General features: G+C 39.4%; 1 long non-coding RNA gene across 1 annotated transcript; it reads left to right on the top strand.

Annotated features, from left to right (window-relative positions):
* The first annotated feature begins 237 nt into the window (after positions 1 to 237).
* On the top strand, positions 238 to 3,069 carry LOC112213501. The gene is made up of 2 exons (XR_002947386.2): positions 238 to 1,594; positions 1,705 to 3,069. It is a non-coding gene; the product is annotated as an uncharacterized LOC112213501 (long non-coding RNA).
* Positions 3,070 to 7,729: the final 4,660 nt, after the last annotated feature.

Below are 7,729 nucleotides of genomic sequence, written 5' to 3'. Positions count from 1 at the left end.
GAACGTAATGTTTATTATACTTCGTAATATGTGTATTATACTGCATCGTAGAACTATTCGCGAAGGATAGTGACTCTTCCTTTTTCTTTCTAGATGTTGAGATGTAAATATATCCTTATATGGCGTAATTATATTTACTACTAATTAGATTATTTTTATTATAGGACGTTTTGTAATATGTAGGATATATTTCGAAAATAATATATATATCAGTTTGGTTTGATCACTATCGAACGATTATATTTCACTTTAAGTTAAAGTCCGCAATCGTATTATAGAATTTTTGGATTTCTAGAAAATATTTCATGATACATTTAACATATTTAATGGTAATTTCAAGTATTTTTATCTTCCACAATAAAAAGGAGCGCAGAATACTATTTTACAAAAAGTAGCTATAAAACTAAACTATAAAAACTAATGGATAGACTTACACCACTATGATTCTGAATCCTTTAGTCGGTGTTCGCCGTCGTTAAAGTGTTAAACAGAATAAAGTAACAGAAATAGAAAGGTTAAACAAGAAAATAGAGAGTTGTTATTGGAAAAAACAGTTTCCTCGGCGATGCATCGTCGTTACCGTCGTCCAGTTTACATGGACCATTGATTGCCTATCACTCCTGAAGAGGAGTCGCGCGTCCTCCACCTCCAGGTATCCAGTTTACTCGTAAAAAATTGACTTATGCTGATTGGCCGGCGAATCGGTTGATTATCGCCGTCGGTATTTCTCGCGTTATTGTACCTTACTCCTGGCTAGTCGCGAACAACCGACGTCATAGGACGCCAGCAACGGCAACAACAGCACAGCTGTTGCGTTGCTTGCCTTCGTCGAAGCTACTGTCGGGTAATTAGCGACGTATTAATATACCCGATATAAACGAGCGACGTACACGCTTGTATTTCAAGCAGACCACCCAACATGGTTACGTTCATATGCGTTAATTAACGATTTTCTACCAGGACGAATCAACGAAAGCATCCCCCCGTGGTTTTATTATTCGACTACAGGCATCGGCTGTTCTATCAGTTGCGAAAAAGGATTGTATTGATCGATGTTGTCGATTAATGTTGTGTCACCTTTGCCAATAGATGAACATCTGATAATTAATTCGTCCGTTATTCATTAGCTCATCGAACGGACTGCTTTTCATACGACCTTATTTTAATCGACACGCGGTCGTTTTCAATTCTCTTGCGCATAGCCAATCGTAGGAACTTAAGGGCAGAATTATTAGAATCCTCGACGTGAGAATTGTGTGTCGTTCTGTTTATTATTATTCTTGTATCGCAACGAGGCTTGTAAATTTTATTTTATTTCTTGTTTTCTTTAAAAATAGCAGTTATAATACTTTCGTGAAGCTGTTGATGGCAATCTGTGTGACAAAAATACCTATGGATATCGATATAGAGTTATCGAGACAGGATTATTTAGTCAGAGAACTGATTGTTTTAAATCACTGAACGAAAATTAAGCGTTATGACATGTTGCTGGACCGTGGACTTTTATGCATTTATAGGAACTTCAAAGGTACAGGATTGTTCAGAATACACATAACATAAAAAAATATGAAGTGTATCCTATAATACCTTACAGGTAAAACGATTTTCTACCCGGGTTCTACATTTTTAATAATATTCTCAAAAATACGAATACGCATAAAAATAATTAGTGCGTAATATATTTTAATCTGTTACGACTTCCAGGGAAAAATATATAATATTCAACGTGGCAGTCAACGTGTTAATCTGTGAAAATGCAGAACCGTGGAGAGGGAAGCGTGTCTATCTTGAAGCTCGAAGAATGATCCACGATCAGGCTAGTCGTGAAGATGCTTTCGAATCCCGTAGCGAGCGTCGTTTGTTACACGGTGGATGGGTATCAATTACGCGAATACCGGCGATTGATTGTGCATTGGCACCGTTCGAACGTGACGGAGATGCACAAAGCGCTGGAGGGACGATGTTATACCCGAGGGCATCGATCGACGATGATTCAGAAACGTTCCCATGCTATCTAAATTCTAAATAGAATCTCGGTAGAATCGATGCCGAGGCGTCGGCTGCCAATCGGATTCAGAGAGACGTTCGATGATGAAATCCAGCATTGGTTTATTAATCTCTGTTTAGACCAAGCGTTGGATCCATATGGTGAACTGTTACTTGTGATATCTTGTTTGTTGCAACTAATAAGATCATTTCTTCTTCGGTGCTTCGCTTTTTCCTACCTTTTTCTTTGCTTTAAAATATTTTCTACGAACGCGTGTTTAATATAACTATGTAATGAGTTAGTACAGAGAGAATTAAGGTCCAAAATATTGAAATTCGTCCGTAATATTATAAATACGAAGTATGTATTAGTTTCGATAGTTCCAAGCGCAGTAAAGGAAGCTGGAAATGTGAAAAAATCTTGATGTCGATGATAATTGCTGTCGAAGATTCTGAGAAATTTTTTTATACTCGTTAATAAAAATTTCTAAGTTCAATGTATGCATATAATAAAAGAAGAAGCAAGATAATAATGCGAGTAGTACAACGATTGACACAGAATGATGGAGAAAATATCAGCAATTTTGAAGATAGCGATAATTATGATACAATAAGTAATAATTTTAGGTACTTTGAATGAAATATATATGTATGAGCCAGCTAAACTTCATAAGATACAAATGATGATATGTACCTGTATTAGATGGCTGAATAATTCAATGCTTTCAGTACGGGAAATGAGAATACTTAAATAATTCGTCGATTATAGATGATTAGAATATAACAACTATAAACACTGATTACGATTTATTATACAAGTTTTTCGAGTTTCTCGTTGTCTCGAGACGGTCGAATGATACCCATTAAAGTAGGAATTTACATAGGATCTGCAGCTGATCGTTGACGGAACTGTGAGTTCTCGAGGGAAGAACTAAGTGTTGCGTGATTGTTTCACGAGAAGGAAAAACGTGAGAGAGCAATTCGTTGAATGCTAGTTAATTTAACGGTGATTAGAGTTATAGTGCCGGTAAATGAAGCATGTTGCGGTGTACCTTTACGGCTGGTTTATTGAAACAAAATGAACGAACAATTCTCCTGAAGATTCGTTACCCACAGAAAGAACCTGTTGAAAGGTCTTTGCGCATTTTTGTGAACACGGCTGAAGAAATGGAACCTACGCAGAGATTCGTTTCGAACATTTTAATACTTTTGCTGATTATGTGTATCCTGTGTATTTTTGCATCGTCAAATTTATCATAAATACATAAAAATCTATTATAATCTAGCTACAGCGATTATAAAAAATTATTTAATATTATTAAGTGCACAGATATGCACTTTGAATACAGATGTATTAAAAGTAAACTAGAGAAACTATACTTGATCGATATATTAAATAGGATATTGAACGTAAATATGAATAGCTACACATTTTATTTTAAGATTAATATATCGCATGTTACAAAATAAAATGCATCTGAATAATATTAGATTCTCGTGAAAGCAATAAATATTAATAAATGCCGCAAGTAAAATTTATTAGTACAATCCAGAACGAGAGTGAAGGAGTTAAAGCAAAAACCGAGGACGTTAAAGTTATCTACGATACCCATCACTCACCATAGGGAGATTCGTTTAACTGGTTTCCGATCGATTGTCGCTTAACCGATGATAACAACCATCGATCGTGTGCAGTGACAGGATGATTGAAAGGCTGGCATAAATTGGTCGCGTGACAACAATCGATTCTTACGACGCGTCGCGACGTGGAGGACGTTAAACGTTCAAACAACTATTGCGTAAGCGGCCGAGTAATTGAAAGTTAACTATGTTTACGAGTTTCCTTTTCTTCTTGCTTCTCGTAATAAGTATATAATACACCGTTTTCCTTCTCTCGTTATTCCATGATCAATCTGCTTAATGACTGTATTAACATGTTAAGGAAGCGTTAAGCAATCGTGTCTATCGCCGCTAATTATTTCGTCACGCGCTATCAAGCTTGTTCGACACAACAGAGAAAGTAGTTGCAAACTGCTCGAGATATTATGATTCGTTCGGTGTTCAATAGAAGATTAAGACGGTAATGGTACTCGATAAATCGACATCGTGTAACGTGTTACAAGGATGAATTGAACGGCGCAGTTGAACGTACTTCTGAATTTATCTCGAAGCACTTAGTAGGATCGTTAGTGATGCTGATCGGGGTAGGTACTGGTTCATAATATTTTATTAAAAAAAAAAAAAGAATGAATTCTAATATAATCTTAATTACGATAAAATTACACATTTAACTTTGTGCTGTATATCTCGAAGCATGAAAGATGTATAATCCTATATCTCAATTTTTGCGATATTATTATGTTTTTTTTCTGATTCATTTTTCATTCCCATCTGTTTTTAAATCATTCATAATGTACTGGCAATATCGTTTAGTTTTCTCTTCATTCGGAAAATATACCTATCTTTTTCTATTACTTAAAAGTACATAAAAAATGATGTTCATGTGTTCATAATACTATAAAGATGTGACAAAAAACGTGCGAAATTTATAAAGTAATTTGTCCATGTAACAGTAAGACAATTCGTGACTATTACAGGTTGGGCAAAGTACGTGTCTCAAATAAACTCGTAACTCTCACAGACTGACCACTTAAGTGTTTAACCATCTAACAAATAACACAAACAAACTTTTATAAAATCCAATACAAAATAATTCATAATAGAACAAACCTCTATCCATATCACAACCAAGCTGCCAGACCGCAATAACATAAATAGAAATTCCATTAAAAACAGCGATACTCTGTTTATCATTGCTCATAGCGGTATCGATCTAACGCAATCCGAAGTGTATAATTTCCACCGATTGAATTTCCTTTACGGCCACAGGCACGCGACACCGCGGAGAAAGGAGACAATGATTTTTTGAAATTGGAAACTACGTCCTCCGAAGGACGCGCGAAAAGCGAAGGGAAACAGCGCGACGATACCTTTCTCTGATATGCGCATTATGCCTCGTGATATTTTCGGTCCTCTGGTCGTACGAAGAATTGCCGATACATTTTTTCGATGTCGCTAGTGAGTACATATTGATGAGAGCGGAATCTTACGAGTATGCAACGTAAATCTTCCTGTAGCTTGGGTCCTGTATGAAGAGTGTCATTTAGGGAGATTCCGGTGGTGCTTGGTGCCGATCCATCGAAGACTACACGGAGTTTGGCGGTTTGACTTGATGCCTTGATGCGGTAAGTAGTATCCGTTATCGTCGGAGTGGTTGGTGTTGACCTTCGTCATGTGTCCCAATGCCAGGTATTCCTGTAATACCGTTCGATATTCCGTTTTGAAGCGTCTGTCGTGCTGGAATCGGCGGTTGAGAGAGGCGAGTCGTTTAATCGCCATCGTTTTGGAGGAACCGAGTGATTGAAGCTAGTCGTTGAATGGTATGGCGACAATGTATCGTCCTTCGCTGGTGCGTCGGATGTGGGCTTGGAAGTGTTCTTCGCATTGTCGATCTGCCTCTGAGATGTGTTTGATCGGGGGTCCTTCATCGATTTCCCAGAACCGCACGAGGTCTGCTTGCAGAGCCGTCGTGGATGCGTGAAATGTGTCTGTCGCGGTTTGAGAAGTTGGACTCCCCCCGATTATCCAACCGAATCGCGTTTTTAGCAGACGTAGTTACGGCTGCGTTAGGTTGAGTTAGGTTGATTTGTCCAACACACATCGAGACGAGTGTTGAACCTGAGCTTAGTAGGATATCGATCGGGGCTGGTAAATGAAATCGTGGATCGGCCAATTTGAGATTTCTGGGTATCTCAAGAGTCGAACGATTGATGGGTTCGTTTGGAATTAAGGTTGAAATGGTCGGGATAACCAGGAACGTTAATGCTCGTTCGTATGCGCCGTCAGTGGAAGTGATCGTGGCCGTGATGTATCACTTAGAAGTCATCGTCAAGGTGTCTAGAGCTCCAATTGGGACCGAACATTTGCTTTGCTTTATTTCAAGTGATTTCGCCAATTTTTCGGTAATGAAATTCATACTGGTGTCTCGTAAACTTAAGGGTTGATTGATGAAATAAAATAGCTGAGTCGTAACACAACTATTAATTTTGTTTTAATTAAACTTTATTATGAATTCAGCAATCACAATGTAATACACACTGAATTAACATAAATCACAATTCACTCCAATCACGTTATGTAAGACTTAGTTACACTGATACATTAAGTACGCGACTGTTATAAGGGTAGAGACCCGTAAGGATATGTTGACTATTCTAAGGATACAGAATAAGTAAGTCTTACTGACGATACTGTGTCTGAGGAAGGCTAGGGGTGGGTGTGTCTAAGGACACGGGACTATCGGATTTGTCGATGACAATTTTGGTTAAGGAAGTGATAGATACCGTCTCCGATTGGATAATAAGACGGTTGGTGGACCAGGAAGGATTTTAGCCGCCCTCGTGAGAAAGTTGCTAACGGAACATACCAGATGTGAGGAAAACCAACTTCCCATGTTAACACGTGGTAAACAATAAACGTAAAAGGAGATCTAAGATAAGAGATACTCGCTTGGTCCGAAGGACCTTAACTATGAAAATTCCAAGACCCCTGGTGGGTACTTAAGACTATTGAGGGTACGCGCCAAGGATGTGCAGACATCTGGGTGCCATCCTGTCCGCGGTGTGTAGCCTGGTCTCTGATGTGAATTGACGTTACACTGGATCCGGTGTCGAGCAATGCTCGACAACTTATTGGTTGACGTTTATCATTCAAAATGTTGATTTGCGCAGTGATGACTATATCATTGGGTAATGATTTGGATGTTACTGGTCTAGTATGTTCGGTCGTCAGCGGATTCGTTGATTGTTGGCGTCATTGGTCATGTGTTCGTCTGTCGCTGGAAGACGGGCTTGGAGATGAGGCTGTTGTCTCCGATCTGTGGTTTGTTGTGTGTCTTCTGTGGCAAGTTGGTGATGAATAGGGTGGCAAGGAAGGTGTTGTGGATCGATTGTTTGATGGAGAGGATTTTGGACTGGGTGGCTGCAACGAGACTCTGAGTGGTGTTTTGCCCTGTGCAACATCGTATGATGTCGCTCTCCGCACGCCCGACATGACCCGGAGTGGCATTTTCGCGCTGTATGTCCCTTCCGGAGGCAGTTGATGCATACGGATACTAGTTTGACCTCTCGAAGGATTTGGTTTCGAAGATGTCACACATCCAGATGGGATGTGATAAATGCGTATCCTCGTGGCGCGTATTGTTGTTGACGGGAACGTTGCTAGAACGTCCCCTTCGTCTGCTTTGATGTGAAATTGATGTAGTTCGTCCGTGCTCTAAGAAAGTCTATCAGATGTGTATAAGGGGGCATTTCTTTGTCGGGTAAGGTGCAGTACCAGTCGCGAATGGTGGACGACGGTAACTTTGATATGATCAGCTCGATAAGGACGATATTTGATGTGATAGGTTGGCCTAATTTTTCTAGCGCCCGGAGATTCACCTTGACCGTTTCGAGAAAATCATCTACGGCTTCGGGTGTTTCCTTGGTTATTTTCGGATACTTGGAGATCAAGTGCCAGTGGCGCATACAGACTAGACCGTGGCAGCCAAATGTTTCCTTAAGAATGTCAATAGGGATTGTATAATTGAAATGTGTGGTTTTTAACGACCGGATGCTTCGCGCGGCCTTTCCAGTCAAGCATGATCGGAGGTAATGGAATTTTTGTACCGGTGTCAGTCGTTCGT

The sequence above is a fragment of the Bombus impatiens genome, unplaced genomic scaffold (genome assembly GCF_000188095.3).
Source record: "Bombus impatiens unplaced genomic scaffold, BIMP_2.2 scf_0712, whole genome shotgun sequence".
NCBI lineage: Eukaryota > Metazoa > Arthropoda > Insecta > Hymenoptera > Apidae > Bombus > Bombus impatiens.
This window is presented reverse-complemented; position numbering and strand designations above follow the sequence as displayed.